Source organism: Meleagris gallopavo, chromosome 1, assembly GCF_905368555.1.
Source record: "Meleagris gallopavo chromosome 1, MGAL_WU_HG_1.1, whole genome shotgun sequence".
Classification (NCBI taxonomy): domain Eukaryota; kingdom Metazoa; phylum Chordata; class Aves; order Galliformes; family Phasianidae; genus Meleagris; species Meleagris gallopavo.
Window position 1 is genome coordinate 189102629 of NC_139404.1, and position 16790 is coordinate 189119418.

Consider the following 16790-nt stretch of genomic DNA (forward strand, 5'->3'; position numbering starts at 1 on the left):
CCAGATATATCTAATATTTTCACTGCCCTTTACTGTGGATAAAAATGCTCTGCTCCTTGCTTGTGTTTGTTTCTCCATCTCTTACCCGATGAAAGAGCCATTGAGAGAAACGTGTAATATCTTTGACATTTAAAAACTTTATTAGAAAAAGCATGTGCTATAGCAATCTTGAGAACATATGCAGAGCAGTTTGTATGGGGTATACAGTGCTAAGAATGAAATCTTAGCTGCAAGATTTTGTGGAACAGACTTCTAAGAGTGGCATATTGTACGAGTGTGATTTTCATTCTGCCCTTTCTAACATAAGCCCCCAAAACATGATGGGATATTGTCTAGAGATTTTATGGCTGTTTATCTCACATGTCCAGTCTTTGCCACCTCAGCCCATCCTGTTTACAGCAGACTAATGGCTGCTCTGACATATGTTGATAACATTAAGTCTATGAGGAGCTTGCTCTTGCAGAACTGAGCTCCGCTATGTTGCTCACACGTCCTACACAAAATGCCTCCCATAAGAATGGGACAGAATGAGCATTATCGAAAGTTTTCTTCAGTACTACGTTGTCTAAACCCAGCTGCTTTGTACTTTCTGACTGGAACAAAAGAAAGAATTGAAATCTGGCCCAAGGGTGTTTAATATTACATGAATTCAAGTCATGCAAAGAAGCTCAAAGAACCCCTTTGTGAACAAACACCATGAGATTACAACCAACTGTGCAATCACAGCCACCCTACAATGCCATAAGTATGTAAAGGGTCTCCAGCTTCACAAAAGGGTGGCTGATGCTCTGTGCTGTGATATTGCCTTCTCTTTGTTAATCTCTGCAAGTTGGTTTCGGCACAGTCTGAAGTCTTATTGGTCAAGAAAGAGTTGGACTTGCAAAACTCACTCAAGACATCTCAGACTTCCCAAGCAGATCAAACCAATGAAATAACTTTGAAGGGCCAGAGAGGAAGGTGATAACGTTTCCTTGCAGGATCTGCCTGACTGTTTATTAATGCAGTCAAGCTGGGGCAAAACGTCAAGTCAGGGCATTCATAAAGAATGGGAAAGATCCATCTGCTGAATCCCCTAGGTTGCATTTAACTTTCTTTCTTGTCTGACTGCAGATATTTCAGAAGTCAGGTTTAATAACAAATCTCACTTAAGCTGTAAGCCACACTTCAGTGCTGCCCAGCTCATGAACTGAGTACTTATCTTTTTGTTAAATATCCCTTTCAGATAATTTACTTTATTGAAAAGCTTCCTTTCCTTAATATGCTTATTCTCTGCAAACAGAAATCTGTCATCACCTGTTCTGTGCTTGTTTGCATGCTGATAGCTGCTCTCCTCTCATAAATCCCATTAACTAATGAGTAGTCAGCAGGGACTATGAGTCCTCAGGCTCATTAAAGAAATGGACACTAAAATGATATGAAAGCAGCTGCCTCTTTTCTGTCATTCCCTTCTGACGGCTACTGCTTTCCTCATCAGTGCTAAATTATAAGACAGCTTTGATTAGTAGTCCAGTTACTTGCTGCAGCTGCATTTGGAAATGTAAATCTTAACTACACAGTCATGTTTAATTGATATTCTCATCAAACTGTTAACATTGTATTAAAAAAAAAAAAAAAAAAAAAAGGCACGTGTACTTTTATTAAATCCTTCTGGTATTTTTGGACATTGTAGGCAGATTGAAAAGCCGTGTTATTTCTCAAAGCTTTCAAATAAGACACTGATTATGAGCTGAGCTCATTTGGGAACCAGAGGTAAAATCTGTGTAGAATCCTGGATCATCATTTCAGTGCCTAAACATTCCTTTCTGTGGAGAAACATTTATTTATTTCTTTGTTTATTTGTTTAAAACAAAAAGTCTTTTGAATTTCATCAGTATATCTCTAATCAAAGAGCATTCCCCACCTATGTTGGATAGAGCATCTGTGTCATGGCTGGGTTAAAAGTGCATGACTAAGAAGCTGTTCTAACACATACAACATGAGAAGGTTGCTTACATTTAAATGGGACCAGACCTCCTATATTCCCATTCATATTTAATCCATGAAATTAAATGCAAGAAGTGGAGTTTAAGTACTAATTTATCCCTTGTTTTTAAAGCCTAATTCTTAGACAGGAACACATTACGACAAGATTCTGTACTGAGGTTTCAGAGGCTAGCTGACATGCTACCGGAATCTTTTAAACACAGGGCACAGTGAAGGTCTGAGGCAACATTAACAAGAGCATTCAACAAGCAGACTTAGCAGAAAAAGATAGTGGAGCAGCCATACTTTGAAAAAGTAGTTGGAACTTTCCCTTCTATTCTTCACTTGAATTTTTCTTCTCTTTTTTATTTAGTAGTTAGTTTTATATCATGATAAATATTATCACTTTAATACCACTTTCAGATGCTTAACTTCTTTTTTTCTTTGTTGATATCCTGTAGTTGTCATTATATTATTTTGCATTAATTGAACAATGTCTCCCTTTGAACTGTCTTGTGGGAGCAAAGAAACTAGCTAACTCACTCAGAATATTGTATTCATCACAGTTTTCTGTGAATCTGTAGGAGATTCACATCTTTTACTAGGGTTGCTTAGAAATGTCATGTCTCTGTTCTCAAAAAAATGGAAAAGACAACTTTCTGTACGGTTTGTAACTGGACTCCAAGCTTGGACACCTGAGCTCTATTAAATTAAATGAAATGAATTTAGGCTTAACAGAGTGATTCATGGGTAGGCTATAAAGCTCATAGTGCAAATTCATAGTGCTAATTATCCTTTAAACTCAATGTACGTTATTAATTATTTCAATATATAGCCTTACTTTTTTTTTTTTTTTTAAGGAAATATTTATTAACACTTCCTTTGCTGAACAGAAGTCACTTGAAAGCCATTCTCTAATTCATGGATCCAGTGAGTCAGACAGAATGATTTATCAGCTCTTTTCATTTACACGTCTCAGTTCTCAGTTCTCCTATGGCAGTAGAGCTTTTTCTTCTCAGAAGTTAAATATAAATTTACATATATGCAAAAAATTTTACATATTATTAAACCTTTAATATATTTCTTAATGACTCTATTTATTTTTTTGTTGTTCTGATCCATAATGTTCAAGTCATAAAATGATTTATGCTGTTAAGATTAATTATAATACAATTTTTATAAATTAAAATTAATTAAATTGGCATAATATTTGATGTTGCTGTTAATTTATTAAATCTTTTAAAATAAAAGACAAAATATTATCCTGCTAGTATAATACTTAATGCTGTTGTTCCACACCAACTGCCATGAAATACAATAATCAAATGAAATGAAATGCATACATTACAGTGGGGTCAGATTGTTTATCTGTTAGTAATGAACTCAAAACAAGAGAGAAGGGCAAATTATTTAAGGTTTATGTCCATGGAACATGAGAAAGATCTTGTGTAAAGGGAAAGGGAGACTTCTGACAACACACTTCATATATGTAAGAATTTACTACATGAGCATACATGAATCACTTTTATGTGCCAGTGCCCTGAAAAAGGCTAGTTATTTTCTAACAAAGGAACATATAGTAGTAGGTAATCTTAATTAACCTGATCTGAGTTGTTATTCACATATATATACAGTATGTAGGTCTATAATGGATGTGTTTTGATTGAAGTAACTCGTAATTAGATCCCGATTGGAAGTCCTGAGATAAAAACACTTCTTTATCTGAGACTCACTGCCTGAAGAGTCTTGCTGCTGTGATTATTGACGGTGGTTGACAGTGTGGTGAGCTGCAGCTATTTTCACTCAGTCAGGAAGCCAAGACTTTCCCAAGGCAAATAAATAATTTTATTTTCTGAACAAACTTGATGTTTGTGTTGCATTAGAGAGTAGGATAAAGGACACATCTGTAATGCATATCTAACAATATTTGGAGGGAAAAAATAGACAGAATATAGCTTTAGGTTCAGCAGACTTCAAGAAGTCTTCAACAGATGCAGAAAATCACCAGCATCACTGATCTCTGCTTAGGTAATGATACCCTAGAAACTCCTAATTTTCTGACCTTCTGTTTTGTTGTTGCTCTTTCAACAAATGGCCCCATAGCAGAGAACTTCCATTATTTTTCCTGTACCATTCATTTATTTATATATCTCCATGTTTATCTTTGTATCTTTTATTTGACTAATACCATTATCAACAGTACATGGCATGTTTGAGACAAACATATATTTGTGGCCAGTGTAAATGCATATATCTGTGGCAAGGTACAGCCAGTGCTTTCAATATCAATTATATAAATTTCTTCTTCAGCTTTTTTTAGAAACCCAGACACACAAGAAAAAAAAAAAACAACAACACAATTTTCATATTCATTTTGACTAATTGTTCAGCAATTTAAATGAAGGAAAAATGCATGAGAAGGTTATTTTGAATTCCATGTATCATTAGATCATTACCTGTAGGATGGAGTATGACTATTTCTTAGGACCAGACTGTTCTACAGGCGTGTAATTTCAAACAACCAAAACGAGGTAATGCATTCACATTCTTATTCAAGCCTTGTTCATATCTTCACTCAAGGAAATATATTATCGTTTATATAAAGCTCTAGAAATTCATACAAATAGATTAAAAATGACGACAATACTCAAAGCTGTTATGTAACAAAATGGACAATATCTGAAACAATAACTGCCATGCATATTTTTCATCTTATTCAAAGGCTCTTGCAGCCAGCAGGTATAATTATTGATTTCATTTGTATTTGATCTTTAATTATGAAGATTTTTTTCAAAATATAATACTCATGCAAGCAGAACACGAGTTCAACATTCTTTCAGAATTATACTGGGTACACTGATCAAGTAAGAAAATGAAATGTCACTTGTAATAACTTTAATGAGTGCATAGCAGCCAACACAGTGGTAGAATGTTTAGTCATGAAGGTGTATAGGAAGGTGAGACATTGAATAACAGCAAAATTATAACTGAGTAGAGAAAAGAGGGTACAATTTTTGTTTTTAAAGTTTTTTCCTCATTTAGTCTGCTTATTTAAAAAAAAAAAAAAAAAAAAGGAAATAGATTGTCCCACTGTGGTGTGAAAGACCTTTTTACTTAGATTATAAAAAAAGGCTTTTCCTGGTCCTTTAAAACAAAAATTCAAGTCAAATCACTGTCAAATCTGACAAAAACATATCTTTCAGCTCAGAAAATGGAAATTTGAAATTTTAGTGTTTATAATTGGAAATGTTTTGATAAATGAAGAAGAAAGGATCTGCAATTATTTAAGGAAATACTCATTTATGTCTTTATGTTATCTGCACTATTTGTAAAAAGTAAAATAAGAAGATATGCATTACATACTTGATATGGATGCAGCTTCACCATGAAGGAAAATAAAGACATCAGAAGGATTGGGAGTTTTCCAAGCCAAGAATTTGAGTAAATATGAACAGAAGGATTTTAGGGTTATTTGGGGTTAGCATACGTAAGATGGATTTTAATGTCAATCTGTTCTTGTGTTGTTTTTTTGTTTGTTTGTTTGTTTAATTTTATGAGACATGAATTCAATACATAGCTGCTTTCAAGTGAACCAGATTTAACAACTGTGACAATATATTTAAATGGAAATAGAAATTTTACATGGCAGTTCCACATGGGGAGCAGTTTCCTACGATCACTGGTGGTAGGACCTGATGATCAGGTGGTCTCTGGGTCCTTCATTGTTTAGGAACTGTTAACTAAAAGTGTAATAGTACTTTAAGAAAACACCCCCTGAAAAAAAAAAAAAAAAAAAAAAATTAGCTGGTAATTTACCACTGTCAAATTTCTTGTTAAAAATACTTATATTGAAAAAAAAAAAAAAAAAAGGTATTGTACTGAAAAGGCTACTGAGCAAAAACAATAAGTGGAAAGACAGGAATCGTTCACAATGGCTTGAAAAATATAAAACATAATTAAAATAATATTCAACTTATATTTTCATGTAGCAGACAAGTTGCTGACACTGTGATGATTTTCATTTTCTCTTTCCACCCAATCTACCCAGATTTTATAAAAGGAAACTCCTTTATGATTAGTTATGAACTGAATTTATCATATTTTCAAACTTTGGGGAAAAAAAAAAAAAAGTATTGCATTTCAGGCAAGGTATATTTAGCAAATACAGCTTCCCCTCAAGCTCTGTACTTCACATAATTATATTCCACATACAGTAATTGAAACTTGCAAATACGTCAAACTGTGTGTTTTCACAAACCAGCAGTAATCAACCCAAATTATTTAAATTCACTATTTGACATAATTGCTATAAATATGACAGAGAAAAAGATATTTCTAGGGTGTATTACTTCATAACTATATCAAATGGCTACCTAGGGAGATAACTGCATTGTGTTCCTATGGATATCTGCAGGATAACAACATCCAATGCAAAATCCTTGTTTTTCCATAAGCTATGTAGATTTACTTGAAGATTTACTGCAGTCTAGGACTGTATGATGTGCATCTCTCTGATTCAGAAATTGCCATAAAATCAAGCAACTAGAAACTGCTGTCCAGAAGCTTAGCAGCTGTCAGCAGGAATAGCTTCACTGAAGTCAGAAAAATAACACTGATTTTTACTAACAGAGGATTAAAATTGAACTTCCAGGGAGAATACCCATGCTGGTTGCCCTACATTGATGCAATAGATTTGTTGCCTCGACAAAGACTGCACTAACACCAGCCCAGAGATTGTACATTCTATGTGTGACAGAAATGGCTCTCCAGGGATTCATGAAAGCCAAATGCTGATTGCTGTTTCCAGCCCTTCTGAACCTCTGAGATGGCATTTGTCCCTGAGAAAAAAAAGATTTCTCCAACATGTTTGCTTTGAGAAGTGCTGTGTACATTGGAAGGGAAGAGGGCAGGGGGTGGAATGGGTCTGAATGTTCTAAACTGTGATTGAATGTAAGGTCATGAGGTTCATCTATCCCAACCAAATGGTTGGCTTGCAGAAAGACACAGAGGATATTAATTGATAATGCATATCACTGACTGGCTTTATTTATTCTTTATAAATAGAGTGACTGAAGGAAAAGGACTCTTGAGAAAACATTTGTATGTGTGGTGTGCAGAAATATGGCCACTGTCTGTTAGTCCCTGGAGATACTATGAATTAATGAAAAGGATGAAAGCCATACGGATAAATTTTTCATCCATTTAATAATATTTGTGTGGAGTCAAAACAAACGAACAACAACAAAACCAACCAACAACAAACATATTGAAACAAAGCAAAAAAAAGCGTGCTGACACTTCTCCTTTGGTATTACAGATATTAAGGATGCTTGTAACCACCAAGCACATATATTACTGAAGCAGAAAACCAGTAAGAACAAGTTGCTTAAAAGGATTTTAATCCTCCCTGTAAGCACAGGGATGGTTCAAATCTTGTTAAATTATCTTGTTTCTCCATGTAAGCTCTCTCGAGAATCTAGAGCTCCCTGTGGACTTTGCCTACAGAAGTGTTCTAATGTGGCTGGATACAGAGAAGTGTCTTAGAAAAGACAAATAACTTGCTTACTGTTTTCTTTCTTTCTCCTTTGTTTTCTTTTTTTTTCTTTTTTCTTTTTTATCTTTAATGGAGATACTGTTTTGTTCTGCAACAGTCTGAACAGTAGGTGCATATAAGTCTATAGAACTGAGATATTTTATTTTTTATTTTATAAATAGAAAAACATAGCTACATCCTCAAACTATGAATCGAATATCACTGTTTAGTGCATGTGCATATTATTGCACTAGTAAACTTAAGCAACTGTTGTTTATTAAAAACAAAACCATAAAGCTGTTTTATAGCTGCAGAATGGCACACAAACAGATAAAATTAAATATAACAGAATGCTCCTTTTAATCAATTCAGTGATTTAAACTGATATTACATTCTCCCTCCATCCATAGACTAGATAGAGTCTGAGACAAAGCCCTAAGCCACTCTGGACTGGGACACATGAATAATTCTTGGTAGAAATTAGATGGAATTCTAAGTGAAGCAGTAGCATAAATTCACAAATTGTAGTTAGCACACTGTAAGAGCAAGAAATGCTCAAGCAGAGTGAAAATGCAGTAAATACTGCTCGCTGTTCCTTATTGAGTTGACACACTAAACAGACTGCTTCAGCGGAGGGCATGTAGCAGGGGGAGGCATCTCTTCCACTTGTCATATAAAATTCCAAGATGAAGCACATAAGTAAACACAGCACTCTTGTATTATCTGTCCTCCCACAAGAATGTCAAAGCAGTGAGGTGCATAAGTGAATCTAGAAGACTGGGTGGCAAAAGGAGAGTCCTGGTTTGCTTTATGCAACATTTTTTGAGGGGGGGGAGGGGGGGAAGGAAAAGGAAAAGGAAGGATTTTTGGATTTTTACCAGAAAGCTGATTTTACTGGACAAACTCAACAAATCCTTCACTCAGTTGTGGTGTGCAAAGACAAGTTATGAGTTCCCAGATTCAATAAGTAATGGTTCTTAAGGACTTGAAATCATTTAGCACTCAAATAACTGAATTTTAAGTCTCCATACTCTTTTTTTGTTCCTAGTGGGAAGACTGTTATTAATGTTCACTTCCTAACCTCTTACTAGGACAAGTTTGCTCCTTTCACAGTTTATAAAAACAGGCTTTGGAGGACTGGAAAATCTTTTCAGGGTTTGGAATGTAATTAGTACACAAGGAGCCACATTTCTTATCTCTGACCCAGTAAGATAATATAAAAAATATCTGGATATGAGAATTATAGCTTTCCAGTATATATTACAGAAAATCACATAGACAAAACTTATTAATTTTTTATTTTTTTATTTTTTTAACTTATTTCCTTTTTTTCCCCTTTTTATTTTCCCTTTTTATTTTCCTTTTTTTTCTTTTTTTCTCCTTTTTTCTTTTCTCCTTTCCTCTTTCTCTTTCCTCCTCTTTCCTTTTTTTCTGCACCTCTATTTTGTTCAGTGAATTTAGGGAGGGTAAGTAAAGTGAGTTAGGTACACCTTGAGTATAGATCAGAAAGAGATTAGGACTCCTGTACACAGAGAGTAGATGAAGGCTCCAGTTGAGTTTGGTCAGGGCAATTAAGTCCAAGTAGAGGTCTCAGGGTCCTGATACAGATGATGATTAATGTATCCATTAATCATGGATGTATAATTATGGATGTATAATCAATAGTATATTTACATATTTTTATTTCAGATTCATATGAATCCTGACAAAGAATGAAGAGGTCTTTCATTTCAAAGATATACTTTATATTCCACACCACAGGATATCTTTTTATTTAAAATATTACTTTAGATGTTTACGATTGGAAATTAAAAGCTAGAGAATTTCAAAAATACATCTTTTTATAAACCTTCTTGAAGTTATGTAAGATAAAGACTCATTTGAAATCTAGCAATTTCACTTCAGTAATGGGCATTCACAGCTAGGGATTTGACTGTATTCAGTATTGTTTTAGGAGCTTACAGTCTAAATTGATGTTAGCCCTTCTGTGAGTCCATTGGCAAAGTAAATGAAATGAAGTATGGCTGTTTATTTTAAATTTGTAGTGTCAGCTACTTTCAGAATGTATTTGCTGGACTAAAAAAATGCTAAATATCTTTAAATACATAAGCCTGAGATATTCTAATTTTCAGCATAAAATGAGAAATTCCAAAGTAACACTACAAAGTCATGGTCTGTACCCTCCTTCCTCTGTAATCACCAATAAGCTGGTCATTAACAAGAAGACTTATTGCTATTATAGTTTTGTGCTCTTTCAGAAGTACAGTGTAGCTTAACAAACAGATTTGTATCAGTGATGTGTGCTAATGGTTGTGATATCGACTGAAAATGTGACTCTCCTATTAACACATATTTGTTTAGGTTCCCTAATGAGCATTCAAGTTGATTTTAAAAGCTAGTGAAAATAAAGTTATTGCATGTTAAGCATTTTTTTTAGCATATTTGCTGAAGATTTATAGAAACTAGAGCTGTTTTCAGCTGCTTAGAATCTACCAAATCTTCCACTGACGTTTGTTAGCACTGAACCATTTAAACCAGCTACAGATTTAATTTGGGACATACAATATGACATCAGATTAGTGTAATATTTTATGAAAACTTTATAATTGCTGAGGTTTACAGATTTTTTTTTAATATTCATTATATAACTCATTGTACTACTCCAGATTAGATTTTCCTAATAGGCACAAAACATTCTTTACATTAAAGTACCAGTCCTACAATCTAGTGCCATATTGTGCTTCCTGCATGCATTTTCACAATTTTTTTTAGGATGTGCTGATAAATTGTTCTTTTGTTCCATAGTGCTCTTCAATAGAATACATTGAACACAAGAAATGGATATGGTTTTCCTACAAATCCAGTTTTATATTAACGATATTTAACATTCTATTTTTGGAGTTATATTTAATTTTCCATAATTCTTTCCTTTTCAGTGTCATGTTTCCATCTGAGCTCTAGTGTTCCCATCTCAGTGGTTTAAGGTCTTCATATATTCTCGTCAAAGAGAGATTGGCAGAAGGATGAGCAGTAATAATGATATCCTTCAAAATGTTGCAGGGGATTAATGAAGTAGAATGTCTAGACAGAAGAGAAAAAAGGTGTCTTCTTAAACCCAGAGCCCTGAAGCCTGTAAATTGTATAATCCTTAAGAAAACTGCATTTCTAACTATGGTTGAAAACAATATGTATTTATTAATCTATTCATTTTGCATAAACTAATGATATTCTGCAACAGAATGTGCAAGTATCTGTACTTAAAAGTTTTACCACCTAATCCATTTTCCTTTGTACTCTACAATCACAGAATCACTGAATTGTAGGGGCTGGAAGGGACCTCTAGAGATCATTGAGTCCAACCCCGCTGCAAAGCAGGCTCCCTAGGCCAGGTTGCACAGGTAGGAGTCAAGATGGGCCTTGAATATCTCCAGAGAAGGAGACTCCAGAACCCCCTAGGCAGCCTGTTTGATTTCATTTTATAAATACGTGAAAACTTCAACACTAATCCTTCCTGTGTGCTCTGGTAAAAGCATAGTCCTATCTTTGAATGCCAGTGCCATATATTTCTGTACACAGACTTGACATCTCACATAAGAACGAGCACAGTGTCTCACATTAGTTCAGATCGGGTTTGTATGAAAGGAGCTGAATGCTGCTCTGAGACTGCAGCTAATGTTTTGGGTGCAGATCTTTTTTGTTTTCCTTTATCTATCTATCTATCTATCTATCTATCTATCTATTTATTTATTTAGGAGAACACCAAATCTCATTAGCCTCTCTTTAAGCATCTGAAGGCATCCGTATACTCAGCCTATCGTGGAGGCTGAGTATACGGATTCTAAAATGCCAGAGTTATTATTCATAGAAGTTATCTTCAGCACTGACAACTGAGCAGTTCAGGATGGTAGAATGACAGCTTAATAATCCCTTTAAAGACAAAGGAAATATGATAGTGGACACAAAGTTTTGTCTCATTGGTATTATACAATGTAGGGTGATGTGCAGTGCTCAGCTCTGAGATAATGTTTGTAGCTGACTGTCACAGCCTTCCAGTGCATAGCCCCATTCTGAAAATTTGCTTATTTTTCTTTCACACGTTCACAAACACTCTGCCCTTCTAGAGTGACTGAACAACTGTGTATCAGCCTTTTTCCAGTCACTGATTATGAGCCAAAGGCTCAGTATAGCTTTCAGAAGGAATGTGAGAAAACAGGCTTCGTAATGATGGGAGATGGACATACATTATATTCTATTGTATTACTAACATTAGCTATAATCTTTGCAGGAGACAAAGGAGATAAAATGCATCTCAAACTGTCAGTTATCTTTACAGCTGGCCTTACTTCTCACCTAGAGATCCTAAAACTTCTTGATTCCCAGGGTTTGAAAGAAAGGGACAATGAATCTCTATAACAGACTTGCTTCTCTTCTCTGACATTCACTGCTGGCCATAGCTGAAGCCAAAATACAAGGAAAGGCAGATCTCTGACCTTGTGCTGTACTTCAGCCACACTGCAGCCTCTCAGCAGCACAGCCAACAGATGTAGTGTTATTCCTGGAGTGTAATCAGGTTAACCCCAATGTGAGAGCATGCTTTATAGCATGTACAGTGCCGACAAAACATGAAGAGCTCCAGTGGCAAAAGCCACTGTCTGACTGTGGTCAAGCCTCTTCCTGCAGATTTCATACCATGGAAGTGCAGTACTGTGCTTTGTGCATGGCACATCTAATGCTGAGTATTAGGGATTAAAGGACAGTCAGCAGCACTCTGCCCTGTGTTTTAACTTCTCAAGGTAGACTGTAGAGGAGGAATTACCTTCATCTCTGCATCAGTGTGTATTAACTGGGATCACTGCTGAGTTTTCTCTGTATAAGGTGCTGTTATCTCAAAGTGACAGCAATAATAATGAGCTTTTTGGATGTATGGTGGAAGTGCTAAATGTTACTGAGAGCAGCTCTTAGATGTACACTCAGTGCAGATTATGCTCTTGCTGTGACTCTGGCTCTGGGTTGCTCTAGCTTTTGGATCATCCTGCACCAGGAGTCAGTGCCAAGAAACGGTATGCCTGATTTTGGAGAGAGCTTCCCTAAGGAAATATAACACTGGCAAGTCACAGCCTTGCGAATCAGGGATTATCTTGCTCTGCTGCCTCACCTTGAGCGCTGTATGCGGGTTTGGGCTTCACAATGTAAAACATAAAACTGTTAGAGCATCCAAAGGGGGGCTATGAAGATAGAAAAGGGTCTGAAGTTCAAGATACATGAAGACTGACTGATGTCTCTTGGTTTGTTCAAAGAAGAGGGAACTAAGGGGAGGCCTCATGGCAGCCTGCAGCAATGAGAAGAGGGGCAATATTGATCTCTGCTCTCTGGTGACAGTGACAGGACCCAAAGGAATGGTGTGGAGATGTGCCAGGGGAGGGTTGGGTGAGTGTCAAGAAAAAGTTCTGTCCAAGAGGGCGGTGGGCATGGAACAGGCTGCCTGGGGCAATTGGCACAGCCTCGAGCTGCTGGTGCTCAGAGAACATTTGGACACAGCTTTCAGAAATAGGGTTTGAATTTTGTGTGGTCCTATGTGGAGCCAGGAATTGGATTCAGTGGTTCTTTAGGGTCCCTTCCAATTCAGGATATTCTATAATTCTATGAATCTATCACATCGGAAAGTAAATGATCAGCTGTGTATCTTTTGTTATATCCTAATCTCCCATAATAGACGGAAAATGTTTCCGGCCTATTTTACATTCACATTGCAAAGAAATATTTGTCATGCTTTGCCCTTTGCTCAACTTGAATGACCTTCATTTGGACATTATAGTCATCATGGTAGAAGGAACTGGAGATGATCTACCCTTTAGGAAATACTTTGTAAGTGTTTGTCTAGGTGCTATAGGAAATATCCTGTGATGTATTTGAAATTTGTCATGTCCCTGTCACATTTATTTAAATTCTCTTGTTTTTCACTTCAGTATTCTACACGGATCTTCAGGTTTTGTACCTGAAGAAGGAACAAACAAAAGCAGAAATTCCTAAAGTTATGGAAATTAAATCACAATGTACAAAAGAATAGCGTATCTTACATGCCTTTAAATATCACTTATTTTACTTCCATAGGGCTCCTTATTATATAGATAGGTTTGATAGAAATTGGCCTTATGGTATATTAGTTTTATTCTATCTCTAATTATAAAAACATGATGTTTGTTTAGATTTCTTAGACATTTTACCTCACATTGGCACTTGATATACCTTATATTTCATCATTTCATATGGTGTGTTCAGACCGCTCAGATCTACAGTCCAAATCAGTCTTGATGATATTTCTCTTTTTTTTCATATGGTTAAATAAATAAATAAATAAATAAATAAATAAAATAAAATAAAATAAAATAAAATAAGATAAAATAATCTGTGCTTTCTAATGTTACTTAAATTGAAGCTTTTATTTCTGTTCTTTTCAATCATAAAGGGAATTGAGTTATCTTTTTAGATACTGGTACAGTTTTGTATTTTATATAGTAGGCATGTCACCTGCTCATCCACAGACAACTTTATGCATTTATAGATTGGAGGCAGGAGGCTCATATCTGCTATCACTACTGCCCTTTGCTCTTTGCTTTTCAGTCTTGTCTCAGGACTTACACATAAGTTACTCATTCACCTACACTCTCAGATCAGAACAAAATTCCAAAATGTCAGATTGTCACTGGAGAAAGAACAAGGAAATCTGTCAGGTACTCTAAGTCTCTGATGACAACTAAGACTTACAGCCTCTGGTATTCTTATACAGTGGTATAAAATAAAGATCCTGTGGATGGTGGATCTGAAGCCTTATGTTGCTGCAATTTTAGAATATACATTTTTTTCAAAACCTTGTGTGAGGATGCATAGGCAATATGGCCTTAAACACACAGAGCTGAGAAAGGAAAATGATTTCCATTTGTTTTTCAGTCACTATATGCAGGTGAATAATGCACAGACCAATACATTACAACTTGGACTTCTTCTGAGTTTCTTCTTCTGATGCAAGCTTACAATGTGCAAAGACTACATTGGATAACACTATTTATTAGGATAAACATAAGCATATATTTGTCATCTCCTACTGAAGAATTCAGCTCAACTCTCCAAATTGCACTTTCAGCAGAGAAAAATGATTATAGGCAAATTCTACTCCACTCCATTCTACACTCCATATAGAAATTGTATTTGTTGCCCAATCCATAAAACGTTATGAGCAACTATGGAAAAGAAGTTACCTGCTGTAGTGCAATGATGTATCTATTCTTTACCTTTCTGTGATATTGACAATGTGCTATTCTACACTGTTCTACAGGGAACACGTTTATAGTTTGGCATCTTTTCATGCTATTCCCTTTCCAATTTATTACAAGTAAAATTAATAGCTAGGTTTTCAGGTCATCAAGTCTCTTGAGCATGCTTGTTATGGTTTAGGAGGTGAGAAAGCAGTCAGAGAATCAGAGCTGGTAGCTTTATATTGATGCATATTATGTTTCCATGAAGTATTGAGGACTTAGTTGCTAAGGTAGGCATAAGCATATTATTGCTGTCTTTAGCCATTGTTTTTCCAGCATTGGTTACAATTCCTCTTTCTCATCAAAGTACATGTGGAATTCATCAAGCCAAATATCAGGATCAAAATTCAGCTGTCTATACACAGTTTGCTACTACCATCTGAGATACACTGAAGTATCTGAAACATCCTGATGGGAATTATTAATATAATAAAGAAGATTTGAACCTCACAGATGTGCTAGATGAAAGGCAAGTTCATATAGTTCAAACAGAAAGAAACAGAAGCTGCTGAACAGAATTCTGCTGGAGAGGAGCTCTGCAGAGAGGGACCTGGTGGACGACCTGTCCTGGTGGACGACAGGTTGGCCATGAGCCAGCAGTGTGCCCTCGTGGCCAAAAAGGCCAATGGCATTCTGGGGTGCATTAAGAAGAGCGTGTCCAGCAGGTCGAGGGAGGTGATCCTCCCCCTCTACTCTGCCCTGGTAAGGCCTCATCTGGAGTACTGTGTCCAGTTCTGGTCTCCCCAGTACAAAAAAGACAGGGATCTCTTGGAAAGAGTCCAGCGGAGGGCCACAAAGATGGTGAAGGGCCTGGAGCATCTCCCCTATGAAGAAAGGCTAAGTGAACTGGGTCTGTTTAGCCTTGAGAAAAGAAGACTGAGAGGGGACCTGATCCAGGTTTATAAATATCTGAGGTGTGGCGGCCATAGCGGTGAGGCCAGTCTCTTTTCAGTGGTACGTGGAGACAGGACGAGGGGAACGGACATAAGCTGCAGCACAGGAAGTTTCGCACGAATGTGCGTAAGAACTTCTTCATGGTGAGGGTGACGGAGCACTGGAACAGGCTGCCCAGGGGGGTTGTGGAGTCTCCTTCTCTGGAGATATTCAAGTCTCGCCTGGACGCCTACCTGTGCGACCTGGTGTAGGGAACCTGCTTTGGCAGGGGGGTTGGTCTCGATGATCTCTAGAGGTCCCTTCCAACCCCTACAATTCTGTGATTCTGTGATTCTGTGATATCTAAATATGAAGCTGAATTTCACCCTGAAAACTAGATGAGGTCAATTCAACCTTTCAAAACAGTACAATGAGAGCTTTTAGTCAATTATGTCTCATAATCATACCACTATACTAAAAGACGTTTGTAAGATGATGCAGATGTTCTTATTCTTGTATAAACATTCCATATCTTGTGTGATGTTTGATATCATTTACTATCATTTAATATTATTTTCATGGTTGTGACTTCTGCTAGTCATACAAGGAAAAAGAAAAACAAACATTAGTGACAGACATTAAGATAAAGAGCAAGGTAAATGAAGATCTTAACTACAGCACAACTGATAAATATTTTTTCCTAGTTTAATTGCATCTGTGTTCTGTAGATCTGCAAGTGTTTGTAGCAGCACCATCTAGGGGCTACAGCTAATAACAGTGTTAACATGGCAGAGGAATTTCCAAAACCATTTTTCACACTGCCACAGCTATATAACTGAATAATATTCCTCTGAAATTTCAATATTTCTTTCTTCAGTGAGCTTCCGTGACTCATTTTACTTCATTTTCCTCTGAAATACAGAGACATGAGAAAAACAAAAAAAGTTTCGACTTGATTTTTAGATGAAATATCTCATTGAAAAGCTGGCTTCACTGAACAGAACAGGAGAGTTTCCATTGATGTCTATTAGCTGAGATATTACTTGATTACTTTTCCTATTTCAACACCTTCTCCTTTAATGAAATGCATTTACATCTGCAACATTTGA